Below are 24,689 nucleotides of genomic sequence, written 5' to 3' on the forward strand. Positions count from 1 at the left end.
GTTCTCTCTCTCTCTCTCTCTCTCTCTCTCTCAAATAAATAAATAAAATCTTTTTTTAAAAAAAGAGTAAGTAGAAACTTACAATCAAGGTGGTAGATTGAGCTAAAGAGAGGTGAGTACTGCCTTTCTACACTAAACATAGAAATGACAGGGAAAAAATGTTTTTAAACATATCTTTAATATATTGCCAAGCTCAAAAGCAAAAAGGGGAAAATTTCAGAAGTCAAAAATAGGAAGGAATCCACAGCACTTAGTGGGAATCTAAGGGAGGTGGGGGAGGCTTGTAACCCAAAAAGAAATGCACCTTAAGGCTGCAGTTTTAGTATTTGTGCGATGGTATAAGCTGAGGACACAGGCTCTGTGCATAGTGAGGAAACTGGAACTGGATTTCTGGTGAAACCAGAAGCTTGGAAAATTAGGACCTACCAGCCCTAGCTCTCAGCTTTCCCAGAACATGGGTGGAAACAGTTGACCTTCAGAAATCAGAACCCCTAGACAAGACATTCCACATATTTGGGGTGGAATTCTCCCAAATGCCCTCACAGTGTGGCACTTCTGTGCCAGAAATTTATATAGAAATCTCACATAGCCCTGTCAGAAACCAATAATAAACTGCCCCCATAGGAAAAACTTATACCAAACACTACACCTTAAGGTCCAACTGATAACAACTCCCCCCAATAGTGAGCATACAGACATAATTACAAAGTACACCAAATTGAGTTTTCCAAAATTAAATTCTCAAACTAAAAAGGCAGCATAAAGGGGAGCAAACAAATCCAGACATATTGCAGTGAAACTTCAGAACATAAAAGGAAAAGATAATCTTAAAAACTATAATAGGAAAAAATAGATTAGCTACAAAAAATGAAAATGACACTGCCATTAGAGATCTCAACATGAACAAGAGAGTCAGAAACAATGGAATACATGATGAATTCCCGTATATACCCAACAGAATGGTTAAAATCAAAAAGACTGACAACACAATACGTTGGCAAGGATGTGGAGCCATCAGAACTCTCATACATTGTTGTGGAAATGTAAAATAATAAAAACCACTTTGGAAAATAGCCTGGCAGTTTCTTTTTTTGTTGTTGTTATCATGCTGTATTGTCTTTAGTTAAGGATTTCCAATCACATCACACAGAGACTTTCTACCCACTGCTCTGTTTGGCCACCAGTCTCTTGTCTCTCTCTTCATCAATGGTGAGGTGGATAACCTTTCCATGGGGAAGAGAAATCCATGGCTTGTTGCCTTTGCCAATAACAAAAATGTTGGAGAGCCAGGTGGCAAAGCTGTTGCCATTGGCATCTCTCATGTGAACTACGTCAAGAGAACAAAGGTATCTCTCTCATTTGGTGATCACACCAATTCTTCCCAGGTTAGCACCTCAGGTCACCATGCACAGATTACCGGTGTCAAACTTGGTGAAATCAGTAATCTTTCTAGTCTCCAAATCAATCTGAATGGTGTCATTCACTTTGATGAGGGGATCAGGATAGCAGATGGCGTGAGCATCATGGGTCACCAGATGGGGGATTCCTTTTGTTCCCACAAAGATCTTTCTCACTTTGTGGTGTGCCTGGGTGGCTCAGTCGGTTAAGCGTCTGTCTTTGGCTCAGGTCATGATCCCAGGGTCCTGGGATGGAGCCCTGCATCGGGCTCCTTACTCAGTGGGGAGCCTGCTTCTCTCTCTCCCTCTGCCTCCTCCTCCTGCTCATGCTCTCTCTCTCTCTGTCAAATAAATAAAATCTTAAAAAAAAAAAGATCTTTCTCACTTTGTACAACTTATACTTAACCTCCTCAGGTATAATCTGAAGAGCAAAGCAACCCTTGGTATCATAGATCAGTTGGAAATTCTCCCCAGTCTTGTCAATGCTGATGATATCCCTAAAACCAGCAGCATAGGTTATATCGGTTTGGACCTTGCCATCAATCTTAATAAAATGCTGCATACAGATCTTCTTTACTTAATCTCCTGTTTGGGCATACTTAAGTCTGTTCCTTAGGAAAAGATGAGAGGGAGACATTCTCTCAGCTTATGGGGATTAGTAAGTGGATGGGGGGGCAAACACACTGGCCAGTTTATCCAGCTTCCAATGCTTTGAATCTGCTACATGCTTCAGATGATTCTTGGGACCATGAGCTATGGCTGCTCTAGGCATGAAAAGAGGACCGCCTAGTTTGACAGTTTCTTATCATACTAAACATTCACCTACTCTACAACCCAGAAATTCCATATATGTCCACAAAAAGATTTGTTCATATCAACTTCATTCATAATAGTTAAAACCTAAAAACAGCATGTGTCCATCACTGGCAGAATAGGTACACTCATACAGTAGAATACTATTCACTAATAAAATGAGACAAACTACAGATAAATGGATGAGTCTCAAAAACATTGCTGAATGAAAAAGCTTTAGACAAAAGAAAACATGGTGTATGATTTCATTCATACAAAATTCTAGAACAAGCAGATGAAATTATGGTGAAAAAGAAATCAGAACAGTGTTTTTCTCTTAAGGGGGATTCTGGAGATTGCCTGCGAAGGGGCATGATGGAACTTTCTGGAGTATGGCACCATTCTATATCTTGATAAGAGGATAGGTTATACAGGTACATGTATTTGTCACAACTCATAAAATGATACATTTGAGTTTTATGCAGTGTATATTTTATTTCAAAAAAGGAATTCTAAACACATATTGAATAGTAGCTAATCATATTCAGTCTAAGCATTTAAGGATGAGGTATATGGATGTCTACAACTTATTTTGAAATGCATAAAAAAATAAGATGGAGAAATAGATAAGTGGATGTAGGATAAAACAAATACTGCACAATGTTAACAAATATAGAATCTAGGTGGTTAGGATATAGGTGTTTACTGTAAAAGTCTTTCAACTGTTCTATATATTTGAATTATTTTCCTATCCATCTGAACTATTAACTTTAAAAGGAGGATAAAATAAGGCATTTTCAGATACAGAAAGGATAAAACTGATAGACATTTGCTGAAAGAAATGACTAAGAATATACTACAGCAGAAAAGAAAATGAGCTAAAGAGAGATGTGGAGCACACGATACAATGGTAAACAGAGAAACTGGTAAAAACGTGTTAGTAAACTTCAATAAATATCGACTCCTAAAAATAATGAGGACATTAACAGATAAATTGGAAGAGTGCTAACAACATGGTGACACTGAAATACTTGACTACAGTGAAATGAATATTGGAAATTGAAGTATTCTAAAGTCCTTATTTAGACATAGCAAGAATCTGTTAAATTTTAGACTTTGTTAGAAATATTTACAACTCTTGGGGTGCCTTGGTGGCTCAGTCAGTTAAGTGTCTGCCTTCAGCTCAGGTCATGATCTCAGGGTCCTGGGACCAAGCCCTTCATTGGGCTCTCTGCTCAGCAGGGAGCCTGCTTCTTCTTCTCCTTCCGCTGCTCCCCCTGATTGTGCTCTCTCTCTCTGTCAAATAAAGAAATAAATAAAATCTTTTAAAAAAAAGAAAGAGGGCGCCTGGGTGGCTCAGTTGGTTAAGCGACTGCCTCGGCTCAGGTCATGATCCTGGAGTCCCGGGATCGAGTCCCGCATCCGGCTCCCTGCTCAGCAGGGGGTCTGCTTCTCCCTCTGACCCTTTTCCCTCTTGTGCTGTCTCTCATTCTCTCTCTCAAATAAATAAATAAAATCTTTAAAAAAAATTAAAAAATAATAATAAAAAAAAGAAAGAAAAAGTTACAACTTCCAAATCAACAAAAGGAAATACGAATGGGGATAAAGAAAATGCAATCAAACTAAAATATGCCATGAAAAGAGGAAAAAAAGATGTAAAGAATAAATATGGTAGACATAAAATACATTAAAAGTGGCATAAACATACCCAAATATATCAGTAATCACAATAAATATAAATGGAATAAATTTGCCTATTAAAATAAACTTTTAGATCAGATAAAAACAAAACAAAATACCTCTTTTGCTGAATTAAAAGAATTTCACTTAGAGCACAATTACACAGAAATGTTTAATATAGAGAGAGATGGAAATGGATATAGTAGGACTTTGGATTTGGGCAATATTTCAAAGAGAAATTTTAAAAACCTCTTACTACATATATCAAAAAACACCGGATAAAACAAATAAACAATTTTATATATATCCCTTTAAGTGAGTAGCTATCAAGTGAAATGTAAATAAATGTTCAGGGACCAAAAGCAAAGACAGAACTGAAAACCAAGCAATGAGTACAATGATTTTACACTGTGGCCACCCAAGCAAACTGGGGGTGGGAGGGTGGAAAACCACACAAAGGCCAGGTCAATAAAAATTGTGTTGTAATGCTGAAGAGTTTAGACTTTATTCTGTGAACAGTCTGGAGGAATAAAAGCTTAAATAGGTGCATGAATTGCTCTAGGTTCTGGGGATACAGTAGTGAGGAAAACAATAAATATCCCTTACTGAGTTAAATTCTGATTAAGTAAGATTGGCAAAAAATAATACACACTTCATTTTGTATGTTAAAACATAGATTTTTTTTTTTTTACTCACTTTTATTTCATTTTGGAGCTAAAGGAGAATGATCCAGAGCAGGTATAATCATTATAGGAAATATATGAACTGTCAGCATTATTTTCCAGCATGGCACCTTGGAGATGGGTGCTATTAAGTTAAGGTAAGGGGATATTTCAGTTGTTTTCAGCCCTCTCAAAAGATCCTTTGACATTTTCTTTTCCGGTTGACTACTTCAGTTTATCACTAGTATTGGAACCCATAAAATGTTACTCTAATCCAATTCTAACATGACTTTTATGAAAAAGATCTTATTTTCCCTTTAAACAAAAGATGTTTGCATCTAATTTGTGCTGTGATAATCCTGCCTAGTTACTTACTGTTGCATAACAAATTACCTCACAATTTAGTAGCTTAAAACAACCAATATTTATTATCTCACAATTTACATGGGCCAGGAATCCAGGGAGCTTAGTTGGACGCCTTTCATACTAGGTTTCTCATGAGACTGCAATCAAGCTATGGGCTGGGACTGCAGTTTCATCCAAAGGTTCAAATGGCAGCGGATCTGCCTCTAAGCCCCCTCACATGGTTTTGGGCAAGATTTAATTCCTCACAGACCATTGGCCAGAAGCATCCATTAGTCCTTGCCAGGTGGGCCTCTCCCTGGGGAAGCTCACAACATGGCAGACCCTCAGAGTGAGGAAGTGAAAGAGCACAAGAGTGGATGCAGGGATCATTGGGAACTTTCTTAGAGGCTGCTTACCACATCTACTTTTGACCTGAAACTTCTATCTTTCCAGTTTGATTATTCTACCATTGTCCACCTCAAACATCCTTCTGTATCTCTGGGACATTCAGGTCACTGAAGTCCCTATTAGTTAACACTACCACCATTACCACCATGATGTTTACTACCCATGTCATTCAGTTTAGATTATGTGGTCTGTCAATTTAGTAACTCTCTCACCAACATCTTAGACTCCCTTGCCCCTCATCTCTCTCACCAACATCTTAGACTCCCTTGCCCCTCTACCCTTTATTGTTTCATAAACCCAATCCTGGATAAATACTCCATCTGTTCCCTCCGTGCCTGCATCTTGGCAGCTAAACCACACTGAAGGAAATTGTGAAATAGGCCAGAGTGGCATTTCTACCTATACTTGAAAGATTTCCTACCTGACCAGAGCCCTCAGCACTCCCTCAGTCATGATATACTGCTCGAGTCAGCTTGCTTGCTACACTTTACCATTTAAAACCTTCTTCTTTCAACCAACACACCCTCATTCTCCCAATTTCAATTTTATGCCCCACTTCCCAAAAGACAAAGTCAATTAAAGAAGTTCCTTTGACTTTCTACCACAAAGACCTGTTTACAGTTGCTACTGTTCTCTCATCTATTCCACCTTTTGAAATAGTAGTGTGCTCTGAATACCATCCCCAGCCTCCTTCTCAGAAGCTTACTGTTACTGATTATACCTTTTCTATCCTATATCTTCATCTTCTCTCTACTGAATCCTTCACATTAAAATTAAAAAAAAAAAATCCCTGATCCCACCTCCCACTCTATCAACTGCTATCCTATATTTCTCCCCTTCTTCACTGCTGACCTTTAAAGAATTGTCTACACCTACTATTTTCAATTCCTCAAACCTATTCTCTCCTCAGTCCAATCCATCTCTTTCCCCTCCCAACACTCTGCTGAAATGGTTCTCACTAAGGTCATCGGTGACCTCCATATCACTAGAGCCAATGAGTATTTTTCACTCTTCACAGTACTGGATCTTTTGGTGGCATTTGAAACATACTTTTCCCTTGGCTTCTGTGATGCTACTTTACTGATTTTCCTCCTGTGTCTCCATAGTGGTATTATTTATATTGATGGTAACCTGGAATCTTTTAAACACACTTCCATATTGTGTTCACTTTCTCCATGATGAGTCCAAACTCCCGAGGCAAAGGCCTGGGCCTGCCTTGATGGCCTCCCTTGCAATCAAGTATAAGCATGTGACATTAAGTCTCACTACTTACTGCATCCACATAAGACTTGGAATTAGAAGAAAATGATAGAAGGAAGGAAACAAGTTAAACTAATTTTCTTGCATAGGTTATTGTGAGGATTAAAATTTGGTAATATACATACAGCAGTTAGAACAGGGCCTGGCACAGTGCAAGCATTATGTAAGTGTTAGTTATTATTATTCTTAAAGGAACACTTGTAGCTTTTGACAAGCTTTTGGGGTACAGTAAACATCCTTAGTTATTATAAAAAACAGAGTTGGGCCTCATTATTGTATACAGTTTCAAATAACTCAAAAACTATGTATTTTATTTATTTATTTATTTATTTATTTATTTATTTATTTATTTATTTTAAGTAGGCTCCACGCTGGGCCTGAGTAGGCTCAGTGCGGGGCTTGAACTCAAGACACCGAGCTCAAGACCTGAGCTCAAGATCAGGCTCAACTGACTGAGCCACCCAGACGCCCCCCCACCACCCCACCAATAACTATTTTAAGAGTCCTATTATCACTATCAGCCAAAGATTTTCATCAAATATAAGACACACAGCATTCTGGGGACCTGCTACCATAGCTATATTGCTGGTGAAAATCATGGATAGATCAACAGATAAAGAAGCAGACCAAGATGTTTAGCATGAATTATGGGAAGTTGGAAGATTCAGTGTGATTTCAATCATGGTATCACATGCCAAATCAGTATTTCTGGGTATGGCCAGCTGCGAAAGGACATGGCCAACCTTCACACATGGAATTTATTCCCTCAGAAATTAGAAGAGAAAGGTGTGGGGGCCAGGGGGACACTCTGGACACTTTAGAGGGCAGAAATTAACTCAATTAACCAGAGACAAGGACTCCCCTCCCTCACATCCTCCTAAACCCACCAAGGTTTGAGATTAGCTGTGACTGTAAATTGTGTAAAACAAGAAGGGCCTTTTTTTTTTTAATGGATGACTGCTTTGCAATGCAAAATAACTGAATAATATAGAACAATATGTGTGTAATTTTATATAATCTGCATATCTGTAAAATGTGATATATCATCTGCTTCACTTAGTTGTGATGAGGAGTAAACATATTAATAATGCAAAGCAATGAGAACAATGTCTGGCACACCATTGTTTGTTTGTTTTTGGTTATATACTTTATGCCTTGCCATTCCCTTTTACTGTTTAAAACTGGTTGATGCAACTAAACAGCTCAGGGACTTGTGACGGGAGAGACACCTCATGAGAAGAGAAAGAAGAAAAACCATGAATTCTAGGAGTTTATCTTTGAAGCTAAAATCTCCCCCTCCCCACTAATCTTTCCAGGAAGCTATAGCAGAGGTCTCTCTCTCTCTCTCTTTTTTTAAATCATCCCCATCTGTGCTGGTGGTGTATTTATTTCTCCTATATTTTATTTTATCTTTTTGTTTAGTTTCAGAGGTAGAATTTAGTGATTCACCAGCTGCTTATAACACCCAGCTCATTACATCAAATGCCCTCCTTAATACTCATCCATCCATTATGCCATCCATAATGCTCATTCACCCCCGCCTCCCCTCCAGCAACCCTCAGTTTATTTACTACAGTTCAGTGTCTCTTATGGTTTGCCTTCCTCTCAATTTTCATCTTATTTTATTTTTCCTTCCCTTCCCCTATGTTCATCTCTTTTGTTTCTTAAATTCCACATATGAGTGAAATCAAATGGTATTTGTCTCTCTCTGACTAACTTATTTTGCTTAGCATAATACCCTCTAGTCCATTCATGCTGCAAATGGCAAGATTCCACTCTTTTTGATGGTTGAGTAATATTCCATTGTATATATATACCACATCTTCTTTATCCATTCATCTGTCAATGGACAACTGGGCTCTTTCCATAATTTGGTTATTGTGGGAGCGTTGGTGGTATAGTGGTTAGCATAGCTGCCTTCCATAATTTGGTTATTGTGGACATTGCTGCTGTAAACACTGGGGTGCATGTGCCCTTTCAAATTACTATGTTTATAGCCTTTGGATAAATATCTAGTAGTGCAATTGCTGAGTCATAGGATAGCTCTATTTTTAACTTTTTGAGGAATCTCCATACTGATTTCCAAAGTGCCTGAACCCATTTACATTCCCACCAACAGTCTAAGAGTGTTCCCCTTTCTCCACATCCTCGCCAACATCTGTTGTTTCCTGAGTTGTTAATTTTAGCCATTCTGACTAGTGTGAGGTGGTATCTCATCATGGTTTTGATTTGTATTTCCCTGATGCCGAGTGATGTTGAGCATTTTTTCATGTGTCTGTTGGCCATTTGTATGTCTTCTTTGGAGAAATGTCTGGAAGAACAAATATTGTTAAAATGTCTATGCTACCCAAAGCAATCTACACATTAAATACAATCCATATCAAAATACCATCAGCATTTTTCATAGAGATGGAACAAACAATCCTAAAATTTGTATGAAACCAGAAAAGACCCCCAAATAGCCAAGGTAATGTTGAAAAAGAAAACCAAATCCAGGGACACCTGGGTGGCTCAGTCGGTTAAGCAGCTGCCTTCAGCTCAGATCATGATCCCAGAGTCCTGGGATCAAGTCCCCCTCAGGCTCCCTGCTAAGCAGGGAGCCTGCTTCTCCCTCTCCCTCTGCCTGCTGTTTCCTCTTCTTGAGTTCTCTCTGTCAAATAAATAAAATCTTAAAAAAAAAAAAAGAAAGAAAGAAAGAAAGGAAGGAAAGAAAACCAAAGCCAGAGGCATCACAATTCTGGACTTCAAGCTATATTACAAAGCTGCAATCATCAAGACAGTATGGTACTGGCAAAAAAAAACAGACACATAGATCAATGGAACAGAATAAAAAACCCAGAAATGGACCCTCAACTCTATGGTCAACTAATCTTCAACAAAGCAGGAAAGAATATCCAATGGAAAAAAGACATCTCTTCAATAAACGGTGTTGGGAAAATTGGACAGCCACATGCAGAAGAATGAAACTGGACCATTTCCTTACACCATACACAAAAATAGACTCAAAATGGATGAAAGACCTAAATGTGAAACAGGACTCCATCAAAATCCTAGAGGAGAACACAGGCAGCAACCTATTTGACCCCAGCCACAGCAACATCTTGCTAGACATCTCTCCAAAGGCAAGAGAAACAAAAGCAAAAATGAATGATTGGGACTTCATCAAGATAAAATGCTTTTGCATAGCAAAGGAAACAGTCAACAAAACTAGAAGACAACCTATGGAATGGGAGAAGATATTTGCAACTGTCTTATCAGATAAAGGGCTAGTTTCCAAAATCTATAAAGAACTTACCAAACTCAACACCCAAAGAACAAATAATCCAGTCAAGAAATGGGCAGAAGACATGAACAGACATTTCTCCAAAGAAGACATACAAATAGCAGAGGTCTCTTAAGAGAAGCCGTGGGCAGAGGCCATGAGGGTGCCCATGGCATGACAACACACTTAAGGTTGGCCCCACCTACCATAGCCTGGCTTTCTACCCACTACAGTACCTGCAGCAGGCAGAGCCTTCCTCTCCAACCCAGGCCCCACAATCCTCAATCCCCACAGCTTTGTGAGCAGTAGTTTTTATAGCCTCAACCACACAAAAGATTGTCCAACTGCACCCAGAGCATCCAGGAGAATAGCGTAAGATTTTCCTCTCTGTGCTAAACATTAAGCAAGATTCAGAATTGAAAATCCAGTGGAATAGTAACTTTTATTTGTGCTTTTAAGTCACTGGGGAATCACTGTGACACTGTTTGGATAGCTTTAGTTTGTTTACATTATACATGATCTTGTTATCACAAGATTTCTCTCTACACCAGCATGGGATCCTACTCACCTCTGCTCTTCAAACACCACTTTGTTTACTCATTGGCCATCTTTTTCTGAAAAATACTGTCTCAGCATCAATAGGCCCCTTCTATGGGAACCTAATAAGTCACTGGTAAAGTATCTTCCAGTAAGAACTATATAGAATGAATTATCAGGGGCCTTAATACAATTTACCTCTATAGACTATTGACTACTACAATACAGCTCAAAGGTATTATTACTTCTCACTCTGCCTGCTGCTCCCCCTGCTTGGGCTCTCTCTCGCTCTCTGACAAATAAATAAATAAAATCTTAAAAAAAAAAGAAGAAAGAAAGAAACTGTACAGCTAGTTCAAGTTAACTCAAGCCTCCAGACCCAGCTGAATGAAACATTAGAGTAACCAGAAGCTGAAGCACACAATGGTTTCCCAACTCTGTTCAAAAGGAGAAAGAAATAAATTTAAAAAATACACACACTGTTTAGCAAGCTAATGATGCACATTCTGCACAAACTGTAGATAAGTTATTAAGTACACAGGTTAAGACTATCTAGAATGGAAGGAGTCAACCACTGGGAACTAGAAATGGAAAGAAAGAGAGGAAGAAAGGAGCAGAAGATGGTAGAGGAAGAGCAAGAGAGTACAAAGAAAAATTGTGAATTCCTTGGAAATGCACCAAAAAGATTACTGGATGTCTTTCATGAAAACCAAGTGGTATCTAGCACATCCTCCAAAGATATCCGGTTTTATGGGGTCTTTGTGTCCTTCATGGCCTTTGAGTTTTGGGGTTTTTTTTAGATTTTATTTATTTATTTGACAGAGAGAAACACAGCGAGAGCAGGAACACAAGCAGGGGGAGTGGGAGAGGGAGAAGCAAGCTTCCACTGAGTAGGGAGCCCGATGCGGGGCTGGATCCCAGGACCCTGGGATCATGACCTGAGCCGAAGGCAGACGCTTAACGACTGAGCCACCCAGGCGCACCATGAGCTACTTATAACTCTATAATTTGTAGACAACTTAGAGCAGTGCAAATTAATTTTGTCCAGAGGTGTACAAACGCATTTTTTTCTGATGGAGCATCAATTGATTTTTCTCCCCCAATGTGGAATAAACCAGTTTTGCATTTCTGAAGCAAACTCATCTCCGTATTCTTGATGGCCTGTATGGCCCATATGTTTCTGGTCCCTGGACTGTCCTTTGAACCTGTTGTAGCATCTTACTGGTTTCTGCATTAATTAATGAGTTAAATAAAATCTTTGATTTTTTTTTTAATTTTATATTGTATAAGAGGCATGACTTTCCTTTTAAAATACATATTTCCTTTTGTGGCAGGATGGAAGAGACTTCCAGACAGAAGGAGTAGTGATGTCTTTTTAAAATATGGAAATGAGGAAAAACATAGTATGTTGATAACAGAAATAACACATGCACTACTGGGGAGACAAGGCTGGAAATGTAAGCAACAATTAGGTCAATGGAAGTGAAAAATGTATTGTCTTAACAGTTGGTACCAGAATTCCTCTTAGGGAGGGTACTGTAATTTTTTGAGCCAATATTTAGACTGCTGCTTATTGATAGACCAAAGAGCGTGAATGTCAGCAGGTACCACGGTAAATATTTTAGAAGTGGTTAGAGTGGTCTTCCTAAAGCAAAGAAAGAAATATATTTTAGCTTCTAAACAGGGAGGGTAAGAGGAGAATCAAAGATACAATGCACAGTTGGAGACCATGTAGGGTAAATGACCAGTAATGTGGGAGTAGCTAAAAGGCATTTCAAAAAAGAAATATCTAATGTTCAATTTGAAGTCATTTGCACTGATGTAATATAATCTTCCCAAAATTAGCTTTAAGTCAGCTAATTTCAAGGCCAAATTTGGGGGGGGGGTGGAAGGTTTCAAATGCCTAAAGAACTTACAAAGAAGCAGAATTACATACCTGCAGAGGCACTACCCACTAAAACCTGAGCCCAAAAGTAGGAGTATTAATGTAAAAGATGCAGAGACACAGAAATCCTGGAAAGAAACATGAATATCCTAGGATTGAGGTGATCCTATTTAGGTCTCAGTGAGTAACAGATCTATAGCTAACACATGGGTTACATAAACCAAAAATAAAGACTTTCTACTTGGTCTTGGAGATGATAGAGAACCCCTGACATGACTGGCATGGCACGAGAGCTGTTCCTAGAGGTTAGGGGATGACATGAAAAAAGGCAATCAAGTGCTCAATTGGGGTTGGAAAGGCAGAAAAGAGTTGCAAATTACAGAACGTTTAGTTTGTGAATGGGGAAAATTATTTTACATGGGGACATTAACAATAAACTCATTAAACCCAGGGCAGAGAGCAGTGCCATGATTGACAAAGAATGGAATGGAAAGAAGGCCAGACAGCTGTTCAGATCACCAATTCATTGTCTCATACTTCTAGTTTCTAGCAGAAAGGGCAAGTCTCAAATTACCTTCCCACATATTGTCAGCATTTAAGAAACCATGTTAGCATCAGTGCAGGGGAAAATGGGAAATGATGTGTGAGTTGCTTCCTAGGGAGTACTGACATTTTCCAGAAATGGGTTATGGAAGGACCATCTTTCTTATCACCCACAAACACTTTTGAGGATCAATTTAAAGATTTTATTTTTTTTTTTAAATTTATTTGCGAGAGAGAGAATGAGAGACAGAGAGCATGAGAGGGAGGAGAGTCAGAGGGAGAAGCAGACTCCCTGCCGAGCAGGGAGATCGATGCGGGACTCAATCCCGGGACTCCAGGATCATGACCTGAGCCGAAGGCAGTCGCTTAACCAACTGAGCCACCCAGGCGCCCTTGAGGATCAATTTATACTGAAATCCAGTTGATTTGGAGCTAGCTCAGTACTGAAGAGCAGAAGAGAAAAAAATAATCTCTAATTGGAGTTAGGTCAGCATTGTGGTTGAAAATAAGAGTTTTGAAGCAAATAGAACCAATCTGAGACTAAGCTCTATCCCTTACTGGCTGTGTGATCTTGGGCAAGTTACTTAACCTCTCTGTGCCTCTGTTTTCATCTATAAATGAGGGTTAATAATAGTAACTTTCGGGATGCCTGGGTGGTTCAGTCGGTTAAGCAACTGCCTTCAGCTCGGGTCCTGATCTGAGGGTCCTGGGATTGAGTCCCGCATCGGGCTCCCTACTCAGCAGGGAGTCTGCTTCTCCCTCTCCCTCCACTGCTCCCCCTGCTTGTGCTCTCTCTCTCTCACTCTGTAAAATGAATAAATAAATAAAATCTTTAAAAAAATAATAGTAACTTTCTTAAGAGTATAAGGATTCAACAACAATACCAACTGTAACACTAGCTAAGCACTTAATATTTGCTACACTGTATAGAGCACTGGATTTATAGGAACAGGCACTATTCCTGGCTCTCCTAGTGGTAACCACTATTCTCTTTAATCTTCTTGGATGGTTCTTTCCCAATCTGAACAATTTCCTCATACAGGTGTGCCAATCCAGTACTTTGCTGAATACTCAAGGGGACCTTCTTCAGGCACTAGCCACATTTCATGTGCTCAATAGCCCCATGTGATTAACAGCTAATGTTTTGAGCAGCACAGATATGGAACATTTCCATCATCACAGAAAGTTCTAAGAATGAAAATAAATTCACAAAGGGCAATCATTCAGTTGCCCCCTCAACTGCTGTAATATTTCTCATCAATCCTTAGAGTAATCTTGGAACAGACATTTTGAAACATGGAAGGAACATGATAACTGAGCCTAAGAACAGAAAGATAGTTTACCCAGGAGAAAAGCTAGATTCTTAAACCCAGAGAATCCCGCATGCTGTTTAATACAGCCTTCCACCCACCGCAGGAACCATGAGGCTACACAAGATCTTGATGAAGAGAAGCAAACAGCTTTGTTTTTAATTGGAACAGAAATCCCAGTCATTTACATGACAGAGACAAAACTCAACGCAGGATTGTTCCTTCCAAGGGCCTTCCTGCCCCTCCACTTCCCAACACCCCCCAGAAAGCTCAAGGAGTGGACCCTGCTTTACCATCACAGTTCCCAGACCTTTTATGATGCAGAATTAGGGAGAATTGGTGAGGAGAGTAAGAGCAGAGTGTAGGCATGGGGAGAGGAAATGAGATCTAAGTAGATACCTGAAGGAATTACCCCTTCTAAGAATTAATTGGTGTGGGGAGCATTACAGGATGAGGAAATAGAAGGCCAGAGGTGGTAAAGCTTACTCTAAGAGTGTAAGAGATGTGTGCACCGATGTGTTAATGAGGAGATTATGTCAGACCTTGTGGACCCAATGAAAGGTTTACTCTACCAAAAAGCAACAGAAAGCCACTGAAGGATTTTAAGGAGAGGAGTCATAGGATTAGATGTGCATTTTAGAAAGATCATTTCAGCTACAGTGAAAAGTATATATTAGAATGGGCTAAGCCTGAAGGCAGTGAGACCAGCTGGTGATGGTAATGGAAAATTAGGGAAGTTAGGGGATATTTATACCTTTATAGGAGGAGGTAGAGTGGGAGAGGTAAATCAGGCAGAAAGACAAGTTTCATGTTGGCTACTGAAAAGTCACTTGACTACCTGGGATCTTAATTTTCTCATTTTAGAAAATGGCATCCTACCTGGCCCTGGGGTGTCCTCCCTCCCTTATCACAATGATACAGAGCCTGTTTTATGTGCAATGTACTCAGGGTAAACTTCTAGTATTCCAGAGAGAATTCCAGAAAGAATTTAGTTTTTGTGAAGTGTCTCTCTTCTAAGGAACAAAAGCATTTTATTAGCACTGTCTCATGAGCCTTTTGGGTCCCTGTGAAGCTGGAATAATCAACAAACACAAATGATTGGCTCAATAAAAGGGTCAAGCATTCACTGGCTTATTGATAAACTATCCAGAGAGACAGAGTTCTCTCCTTTGAGAATTTTCCATGCCATCAACATTGATAAACCAAATGCATCTTCTAGGCCAACTTGAAAGATTAAGATTCATGTTTAAGAACTCCAAGGATCCATAAATCAAGATCAGTAAACAAGTATGATTTAGAACTTATTTGTAAAAAGTATATATGTGTTTTCAGCCTATTTAGAATAATCATTAATGATTATCATATTTTGTATATACATTTTCCTTAGATTTTTTTAGTTTGAAATAACTTGCTTCCAATTTTTATGCATTGGTATTATCATACTTACCATATCTAAAAATGCAAGGCAATAGATTCTTTTGCTGTTGTTAAAACTGTCTTCATTCATTCTTTCTCCAGAAGAGTTACCTAAACATGCCAATCTTTTAAGCACTCATTAAAAAGTGACTCTGGGGGCACCTGGGTGGCTCAGTCATTAAGCGCCTGCCTTCAGCTCAGGTCATGATCCCGGGGTCCTGGGATCGAGCCCCGCATCGGGCTCCCTGCTCAGCTGGAAGTCTGCTTCTCCCTATCCCGCTCCCCCTGCTTGTGTTCCCTCTCTCACTGTGTTTCTCTCTGTTAAATAAATAAATAAAAATCTTAAAAAAAAAAAAAGTGACTCTGTTTTGAGAACATTCAGAACCTATATATTTTAATTAAATATCTGTAGAATTCATAAGGAACATAAAACAATACATATCTTTCATACATATACACATGCATGCACCCATGCACATACACACACATATATATGTATACCATTCTAGAAAAAGAAATTAACTTTGGTGGAATATTTGTAATTATGCCCTCTAAGAGATTAAAGGTTATTTGAAATCTAGAATTCATATCAGACTGTGAAGGTTGGATATAAACTTGATGAAGTTTGATAGACCAGAAAGGATACCTTCCAAATTCAAAGTCAACCACAGGACTAAGAACCTATGATCACTGGGATATCAGTCAGCTGAAATTCATTGCAGTATCATCAGAGTTGGAAACTCGAAGAGAGGTGGGAGGAAGATATTATAGAAATAGTGCCCAAACATTGGAATAACCCAGGAAAAGCCCAAGACACATTAGATAGTAAAGAAGGGAGTCCCCCAGGAAAGTAAGTGTACTCCTCATCATTCGGACTGCATGTAAGACCTATATAATGTAAGTGCTCTCACAACTTTGAACACTGAAGGCCTCATGGCAGGTAAGGTGTCCAGGTTTCAGTTCTATAGCTCTGTCCATTTGTTCAGCAGATATTGAGCATCTCAATGTGCTGCATCCCATACTGAGGCCAAACATAAGTTCTTGTGCTAACATGGGTGCAAGGAAAGGAAACAAAAATTAGGTGACGGGTTTGGGCAGAGTTCCATGGAGTACTGAGGGTTGGGAGCATATAGAAACAGTTGTAAAAGTAGCTACATTTAGGGTACACTTACATGCCTGGCACTGTTCTGGAAACTTTTATATTCATTGACCCATTAATTCTTCACACCAACCTAAGAAGTATGTACAATTTTTATCCCCACTCTATAGGGGAGGAATTGGAAGTACAGAGAGTTTATGTTACCTGCCCAAAGGTCACACTAAATTTCCCACCAAAACTTCAGGCTGCTTCCAGACAAATGTCTGGATCACCTCCAAGGAAGCAATAGAGATTAGTAGTCATAATAATAATAATAACAATAACAATAATAATATTTATTCAGTGCCAGGCATTTTTTATTATATATTTTATTTTATTTTATTTTATTATACATTTTTATAATAAGTGTTTTATTTATATTAACTCATTAATCCTCACAACAACACTCTCTTTTTTTGGACATTCTTTTTTAATTAATAAACTATTTTTGGAGAAACTCGAGGTTCACAGAAAAATTGTGTGGAAAGTATAGGGAGTTCCCATATACCCTGTTTCCCTCCTCCCTCCACCCCACCATGCACACAGTTTTCCTTATTATCAACACTTTGCATTAATGTAGTACTTTTTTTTACAACTGATGAGCCAATATTGATGCATTATTATTAATATATTTACATTAGGATTGACTCTTTGTGTTGCATAGGTCTGTGGGTTTCAACAAACGTGTAATGACGCGTATCCACCATTACAGTATCATACAGAACAGTTTCACTGCCCTAAAATTCCTCTGTGTTCCACCTATTGATCCCTCCCTTCTACCCCTGAACCCCTGGCAACTACTGCTATCTTTACTTTCTTCAGAGTTTGCCTTTTCCAGAATATGCTATGGTTGAAATCATACAATGTGTGGACTTTTCATAATGGTTTCTTTGACTCAGCAGCATGAGTTTAGGTTCTTCCATGTCTTGTGTGGCTTGATAGCTCATTTCTTCATATTGCTGAATAATCTTCCATTGTAATGATGTGCTAGTCTGTTTACCCATTCACCTATTGAACATCTTGGTTACGTCCAAGTTTTGGCAATGATGAATAAAGCTGCTCTAAACATTCAGGTGCAAGTTTTTGTGTGGACCTAAGTTTTCAACTTGTTTGAATAAATGTTGAAGAGTATGATTGCTAGATCGTATGGAAAGAATGTGTACCTTTATAAGAAACCACCAAACTGGGGGCACCTGGGTGGCTCAGTCGGTTAAGCATCTGCCTTCGGCTCAGGTCACGATCCCGGGGGTCCTAGGATGGAGCCTTGCGTTGGGCTCCTTACTTGTCAGAGAGTCTGCTTCTCCCTCTGCTGGTTGCTCCCCTGCTTGTGCTCTCGCTCTCTCTGACAAATACATAAATAAAAATCTTTTAAAAAAGAAAGAAAGAAAGAAACCACCAAACTGTCTTCCAAAGTGGCTATACCATTTTGCACTTCCACGAGCAATAAATGAGAGTTCCTGTTGCTCCACATCATCCCCAGTGTTTGGGGTTGTCAGTGTTTTGGATTTTAGCTATTCCAGTAGGTGCGTGGTGGTATGTCATTATTTTCATTTGCAATTTCCTAATGACATACGATGTTGAGCATCTTTTTATATGCTCACTTGCCATCTGTCCAGATCTTTTGTCCATTTATTAACTGGGTTAAGAATCCCATTTTCAGATGAGGTAACCGAGGCACAGAGGGGTTCCACAAATTTCCCAGGGTTACATAGTGAGGGGCTGAGGCCAGGCAGGAGGGCTCAAAGCCCACAGGTATACTCACTATTCTGTAATGCCTTCAGGATACAGGTTTGGAGCTAAAAAACCTGGGTCTCCGGGCTGCCTCTGCAGTGTACCTGGTGTCTAACCCCCGGTAAAGTATTTAATCTGCCCAAGCCTCAGTTTCTTCTGCATTATGAGGAAAACAGGTTTCAGTGTTACTGTTAGGATTAAATGAAACAAAATAGAGAAAGTGCTGAACTTGTTCTCCTAACATAGCAGCTGCCAATAAATGGGGTGCCTGGGTGGCTCAGTTCGTTGGGTGTCTGCCTTCGACTCGGGTCATGATCCCAGGGTCCTGGGATCGAGCCCCATATCGGACTTCCTGCTCAGCTGGGGGCCTGCTTCTCCCCCCTCCCTCTGCTTCTCCCCCTGCTCATATTCTCTCTCTCTCTCTGTATCTCTGTGTCTCGAATGAATAAAAAAAAAAAAAACCTTTTAAAAATGGTAGCTATTATTAGTCCAAGGCCACGTGAAAGAGAGAGCGATGCCTGCTGTAGCCCTAAGAATTAGCACCTGCCTCAAAACTAAAATAGATCAGTCTGGGGCTTTAAATTCTATAGAAACTCAGACATTTCTTGGTGAGGTTTTCATGAACAGTTCTCAGCTGACACATCAACTCCTTACACCTAGTGCACACGAAGGAATAAAGGGGACTCCAGTTTCTTGAAAGATGAATAGAATTTTACTGTATTCAATTTCCTTTTCCTGTTCATCTTGCCCTTTTGATGGCCCTGCCAAACAAAACAAAACAAAACAAAACAAAACAAAACAAAACAAAACAGTTGTATTAACCTTGCAGTGAATGAAGCATGCCCGGAACCAGATGCAGCCTGGGTGCTTCCACTGAAGCTAGAATGGTGGCAGGAAAGGAAAACAAGCCATTGCACCCTATGTGTGCAAATGACTGTCAGAGGGTGCAGGACTCCTCCAAACCCCCAGGAGTTGTGAATGCCCTTAAGGCCATATTCCCCAGGGGGTGGTTCCCAAACCTGGTTGGTCACCAGACTCTCCTGAGGTGTTTTTCAAAAAGAACAGATTCCTAAATGCTCAGCTTAGACTTGACTGAGTCAGAATCTCCTAGGGGTTGATGAGAAAGGGATTCTGATATGTGTACCTTTAAAAGTTCTGAGAGACTCTAATGGTCAGGGAACTGCTGATGTTTGGAATGTGTGTGTGTATGTGAGAGAGAGAGAGAGAGACAGAGAGAGATAGGGAGAAAGAGAAACAGAAAGAGAGAAAGCAGGCGAATGCTATGGGAAAACGGAGCATTATGGGATGTAAGACCTTTACAATTGTACAATTTAGTGTATTTATCAGTAAAAGTAGATGCAAAGTGATTCAGAAGTAACTGAAATTGTTTTCTAATGAAGGTGGTCAAAAACAAAGACTATCAGTTCAAAGAGGAAAAAAATGCTGAACGGAACCTGCTCTTTAGACCTCTCACTTTATTCTGATGTTGCAGCAGCATCTTTAGAAGGTCTTTATATAATGACTCTTAACTAATTTGGATAACTTTTTTCCCATGAGAGTTAATGAAGTTGAATGATTTAACTAAATATTTGGAATCAAAATCTAAGTGCTTTTCTTTAGGTTTTCAGGTTTCCAGAACTTCAATGAGTTAATGAGAAATTTGTATTCAGTACAACAATAAAGAAGTTAATTATGCTTGGAAGAATTCCAGTTTCATGGGTTTAAACTATTACTAAAACTCTGCGAGTACTTTGATTTTCAAAGTTTTATCCTTTGATTTTTATCTACTCATTCAATAAGCTTTTTTGAGTACGACTACTGCTATGGCAGACCACTGATTTAGATGGTGTTAATATGAAGAGGAGATTTCCATATAAATAAACAGAGGTAGAAAGGGTGAGAAGCAGCTGGGCTAGGAAATAAAAGAAACTAACATTTTAATGAGCACTTAGTCAGTGCCAGTCTCATTTATATACAGTATTCTAGTTCATACAACACTCTGACGGCATAATTTGATCACTGAGAACTAAAGATAACAAATCTAAACCTGTGTTAAACGGTCCTGGAACTAGGGCGCCTGGGTGGCTCAGTTGGTTAAGCGACTGCCTTCAGCTCAGGTCATGATCCTGGAGTCCCGGGATCGAGTCCCATGTCGGGCTCCCTGCTCAGCGGGGGGTCTGCTTCTCCCTCTGACCCTCCCCTCTCTCATGCTCTATCTCATTCTCTCTCTCAAATAAATAAATAAAATCTTTAAAAAAAAAAAAAAAAAACAGTCCTGGAATTGGACATAACTTCCTGTCCCTGTGTTAGACAATACTGAAAAAAAAAAAAAAAAGGCCGACCTGTTTGCCCCTGGAAAATAAGACTGTGAACCAAATAAAATAGGTTAATTCCACTGTTAGCTGCATGCTCATCTCCCTAGGCCCACCAATCCAGTTATTATTTCATCATTTCTGCCCCCCTCAACTAGTTCTCCACTTTAAATGCCATCCAGCCTATCTAAATCCCCTAAATATCCTGCCCTGACTTCTCCCTTCTGAGATATTACTCTCTGTCAAGAAGATGTTCACCTTTTACTAGAGCAACAAACTCCGATACACACAGATTTGTTTGGTCAATAGGTCTTGTTTTGTTTTGTTTTTCTGGTGGCCTTTTGGGGAGTCAACAGTCAGTATCACCATTATTTAATGAAGAAATTTGCCCAAACTCATCAGCTGTTATGAACTACTTTCTTGAAGAGCCAAGTGTTAAATGCAGCTATAACTGACTCTGAAATTCGTATTCTATTCACTGGTGTACACATTTAGGCCTATGTACTGGATGAGGTAAAGGACACAGGTTTTTACCGTATGTTCTCAGATGGTCTCAAGCAAGCAACTTTACAGAGGATGGCAGCATTAAAAGTGGCAATCCATAGGGGCGCCTGGGTGGCTCAGTCGGTTAAGCGGCTGCCTTTGGCTCAGGTCATGATCCTGGGGTCCTGGGATTGAGCCCCATGTCTGGCTCCCTGCTCGGCGGAGAGCCTGCTTCTCCCTCTCCCTCTGCCTACTTGTGCTCTCTATCTCTCTGTCAAATAAATAAATAAAATCTTAAAAAAAAAAAAGTGGCAATCCGTAAATGCAAGGGAGATTCAAGTCCTTAAATCAAGTCAAGATATATTTACTGCCATCTGCTCTTCACGGTGACACAGCAATAAAATGCATAATCAATGACTCACAGACCATAAGAATGTTGCCTGAGTCCCATAAACAGATGCAAACAAACAAGAACTGAACTATTGATTGATAATGATAATTAAAGCTTAAAATTTTGCACATGATTCTAAAAAAATTATGTAAGTCCTCCTCTGTCAGTGTTCAATATGCTCATAATCACAGACTTTTGGGGTCTAAGCATTGCATGGTTATTGAAAATAGAAAACATAAAAAATGTAACAGTATTTCAGTTTCAAATGTATTGAAGATACGGTGTTGACTTCAAAATGGAATGAGGATGGGGGCTACTGGGTGGCTCAGTTGGTTAAGCAACTGCCTTCGGCTCAGGTCATGATCCCAGAGTTCCGGGATTGAGTCCCGCATCAGGCTCCCTGCTCAGCGGGGAGTCTGCTTCTCCCTCTGACCCTCTCCCCTCTCATGCTCTCTCTCACTCCCCCTCTCTCTCAAATAAATAGATAAAATTTTAAAATAATTTAAAAATAAAGTATAACCATAATGGAAAGAGGTGAACAGAGGAGCTCTGTGGGACACAGAGGAGGTGGGTTTGGTCAGTAGTCCCAGACAGCTTGATTAGTTCTACAAGGAGGTAAAGAGGCAAACATCCTAAAGTCAGAGTTGCATGAAGGAAAACAACGAACCACTTGCCAGAAAATATAAGATATGTTCTAGATATGCTGTTTAAGGGCTCCCAGCTCAGTCAGTGGGGTTCTGGGGTCAGGATGAAAAGGTGGGGTCAGGCCATGGTGGGTACTGACACTCTGCCATTGAGGAGGGTCCAGAGGGACACAGGCTGGGTGGGGGTGTGGGGGGTCGGGGGGGATGGTGTAAGACATTTCCATAGCAGGGAAAGTTTCTCTCAAAATCCAGTAGGGAGATGCACCATGGCATTACCATCATTAACACTGAAAAATGCAAATTGTATTGTTGATGAATGAATTAATAACAACAACAGCTAATACTTTCAAGTAGCACTTTTTTGTGCCAGGCAGTAATCTAAGCACTGTACATACACTAACTCATTTAAAGTTCACCCATTGAGCACCTATGGGATAGGCACTGTAATTATCCTTATTTTACATATAAGGAAATTGAGGCACAGAGAGATTGACATGTGAAGGTCTTACAGCTAGTAAATGGCAGAGCCAGGATGAATCAATCAATCAGCTCATTAACAATCCAACCACTTGTGATGTTCTGTCTTAGCAGGCAGAAACACATTCTTTTTTCTACTCTAATAATGTAGAAATATACTCTACACTCAACAGTCTACTTCAGACCTTGGTACTGAGTACTCAGTACTCACATGGGATGTAGGCATTCTGTGCTTATATACCACTTACAAGGCACAACACTCCTTGCATTTTATCTGCCATTTCATTAAAACAGCCTGGGATGTCTTATGTAAACTGTGCTCTTAAAGTGTCTTTAGGTTAGTTGGCCAAAACTGATCTGTTATTTTCTATTCATTTTCAGAATTATAATTAGTGATTTTAAGTATTATTTTTAATTTTTTATATTTAGCATAAATTCTTTGGTCTTGGAACAAGCTCAAACTTATAGAAAAGTTGCAAGTAGAATTCAAAGACCTTTTCTTCTGAATCATTTGAGAATAAGTTGCCAACCTGATGCCCCATCAGCCTCTAAATGCTTTAGTGTATATTTCCTATAAATAAGAACATTCTCCTAGAGTCCACAACCATCACAATCACAAAGTTAACACTGACACTACACTACAATTTAATCCTCAGACCCCAGTTGTCCATTAATGTACTTGACAGATCCAGTTCACAGTCACACATTGCATCAAGATGTCCTGTTTCTAGTCTCCTTCAGGCTAGAACAGTTCTGTCTTCCCTCGACTTTCATGGCTTTGACACATTTGGAAATGACAGGCCAGTTATTTTATAGAATGTTTCTCAATTTAGAGTTGTCTGATGATGTTTTCTCCTGATTAAATTCAGGTTATGCATCTTTGGTAGGAATACTGCAGAAACAATGTTGACATCCTCTTATTGCATTCTTAGGTGGTACAGCTTTTGATTTGTTCCTTTATGGAGAATGTCAGCTTTAACTATATGATTTAGATGGTGTCTGCCAAGTTTCTCCACTGCAAGCCTACTCTTTTCTTTTTTTTTTTTAAGATTTTATTTATTTATTTGACAGAGAGAGAGACAGCGAGAGAGAGAACACAAGCAAGGGGAGTGTGAGAGGGAGAAGAAGGCTTCCTGCAGAGCAGGGAGCCTGATGCGGGGCTCGATCCCAGGACCCTGGGATCATGACCTGAGCCGAAGGCAGACACTTAAAGACTGAGCCACCCAGACACCCCAAAGCCTACTCTTCTCTTTATAATTAATAAATATTTTGTGCAGAAGCACTTTAAAACAATGTAAATTTATTAATTTATATTAGCATGGACTCATAACTTCCTATTATATTCAGTGGGTTACCAACTCTAAGATAATAGATTATATCTCTTTAAGGCTCAAACTGATCAGCGGGATCTCCTTCAAGCTGGCTTGTGTCCTTTTGTTGTTGCTGTATTACTTTCTATTTATTTATTTTTTATTGAGGTATAATTAACATGTAGCAATATGTTAATTTCAGGTATACAACATAATGATTTGATATTCGTATACATAAGTCTAGTTAACGTCCATCGCCATACATAGTTACCAAAAAAATTGTGTGATGAGAACTTTTAAGATCTATTCTCTTAGCAGCTTTCAACTATAGTATTATTAACTATATTTATATATTATAATATATAATATATTATTAACTATAGTCACCATGCTGTACATTACATCCCCGTGACTTATTTATTTTATAACTGGAAGTTGGTACCTTTTGTACTTTTTGACCTCCATCAACTACTTCACCTATCCCCACCCCTCGCCTTTAACAACCACTGATCTCTTCTCTGTCTGTGAGCTTGGTTTTTTCATTTGGTTTTTCATTTGTTTTTTGAGTTTTTTAGATTCCACATATAAGTGAGATCATAAGTGAGATCATTTGTATTTCTCTGACTTATTTCACTTAGCACAATGCCCTCAAAGTCCATTCATGCTGTCGCACATAGCAAGACTTCATTCTTTTCTGCTTAAGATT

At 39.3% G+C, this 24,689-nt stretch overlaps 1 pseudogene; it reads right to left on the reverse strand.

Moving 5' to 3' along the window:
- Positions 1–24: 24 nt before the first annotated feature.
- LOC118014117 lies at positions 25–2,169 on the reverse strand (annotated as a pseudogene).
- Positions 2,170–24,689: the final 22,520 nt, after the last annotated feature.

Source organism: Mirounga leonina, unplaced genomic scaffold (assembly GCF_011800145.1).
Source record: "Mirounga leonina isolate KUSES-001 unplaced genomic scaffold, KU_Mleo_1.0 Mir_154, whole genome shotgun sequence".
Classification (NCBI taxonomy): Eukaryota; Metazoa; Chordata; class Mammalia; order Carnivora; family Phocidae; genus Mirounga; species Mirounga leonina.